Source organism: Chinchilla lanigera, unplaced genomic scaffold (assembly GCF_000276665.1).
Source record: "Chinchilla lanigera isolate Chin_1 unplaced genomic scaffold, ChiLan1.0 scaffold00017, whole genome shotgun sequence".
Lineage (NCBI taxonomy): Eukaryota > Metazoa > Chordata > Mammalia > Rodentia > Chinchillidae > Chinchilla > Chinchilla lanigera.
The window spans coordinates 27994548-27996442 of record NW_004955418.1 but is presented as its reverse complement, the minus strand read 5'-3'; positions in this window follow the sequence as shown (position 1 = coordinate 27996442).

Below are 1895 nucleotides of genomic sequence, written 5' to 3'. Positions count from 1 at the left end.
TTTCTCATGGGAACTTGTACCTGCACATAATATATCTTGATTCTTCTTTTTTCCCCTTCCTTTCCCCTCCCTTCAGAACTTCTTCCTTTCTTTATTTATAAAAGCTTTGTTCCATTTTTCCTTCTATTCTTTTTTCTTTACCTTTCCTGCCTTCCCCCTTCCCCCCTTCCCCCTCCCTAGTTCCCCTTCTCATTTGAACATTTTATTCCTATTTCACAATATCTACTACACATTTTGGTCCTTACCTATCTTTTTTGGTTTCTCACACCAGAGAAACAATGCAATATTTAAACATGTGTCTCCAATTTATTTCACTTAAGGGTATGGTCTCAAGGGACATCTACTTACCTAGAAATGTCTCAAATTTATCTTCTTTATGACTGACTAGTACTCCATTGTATAAAAAAACACATCTTCTTTATTCATTCATTGTCAGTGGGCATTTGGCTTATTTCTAAAATTTTGCTATAAACATAGGTGTATATATGTTGCTGTGGTAGAAAGCTTTTAAAATTTTCAGGCAGATATCAAGAAGGATTAAATGGAATGTCTAGTTTTAGCTTTTTGAGGAATCTTCACTCTGATTTCCACAGTGGTCATGCCAGTCTACACTCCTACTAACAGTGGAGAAGATTATTTTTTCTCCACAGCCCCTCCAGCATTTGTTATTGGATGATTTCTTGGTAACAGCCATTCTTTTTGGGGGGAGATGGAGGAGTCTCAGGATTGTTTTAATTTGCACTTCTTGAATGACCAGTGATGTTGAACATTTTTCATATATTTATTTGCCATTTCTACTTCTTCATCTGAGAAGTGTCTATTCATTTCAGAAGCCCAATTTTGGATTGGGCTTTTAAGTTTTAGGGAGTCTGATTTTTTTGAGTTCTTTATGTATCGTTGATAGCAGTCCTTTGTTAGAGTAATAGCTGGCAAAAATTGTTTCTCACTCTGTGGGTTGTCTCTGCACTCTGTTGCTGATTTTATTTTGCTGTCCATAAGATTTTAATATGATGAGATCCTGGTTGTTGGTTCTTTGTGATAGTTCCTGTGAGATTGGGCTTTTGTTTATAAAGTCTTTGCCTACACCAGTGTCTTCAAGAGTTCTACCTCGTCTTTCTTCTAGCGGATTTAGGGTTTCTGTTTTAATATTTAGATCTTTGATCCATTTCAATTTTAGTTTAGTGCACGGTATGAGACATGTGCCTAGTTTCAGTTTTCAGCATGTAGAAAGCCAGTTTTTACAACACCATTTATTAAAAAGACTATCTTTCTTGCAGTGAAGGTGTGACAATTTTTTTTTAAGGAGGTAAACAACAGAAGAAATAAAATCTGAGTGGTTAAAGGTGCTTACCTCTAGGGAATTGATGGTGTGGGCCATTTATGTTAGCTAATAAATACCAGTTAGTAAAGCTAAATGACAAAAAAAAAAAAACCTGAAAGAAGGAAAACACTAGAATAGTCAGTGGAGACAGGGCTGAAGACTTTCTTACAAGAAAAATAGGCACACGTGTAAGAGGGAAGTGTGCAGGTTTACTAGGTAAGGACTGATGAAACAGCAGGCATGAAGATCTAGTAGGTGACATGCAGAGATAAGTTTGGGAATTAAGAAACTGAGTCAGAGCATAGATACAAGCTAAACTTCAAGTGGAAACCATTTTAAGGTAGTTGGTTGCTTTAGGAAGTATTACATTATAGGGTCCTTACATCCTTAAGCTCCTTCTGGATCCCAGGGCTTTTACACTGAGGTACATCTACAGTCCTTTTTTTAATTTTTAATTTTGAGACAGGGTCTTGCCAAGTTGACTAGGCTGAGCTCAAACTTGCAATCCTCCTGGTTCAGCCTCCCAGAGCATTGGAATGACAGGTGTAAATAATTGTGCCTGGCTCTGTTTTTT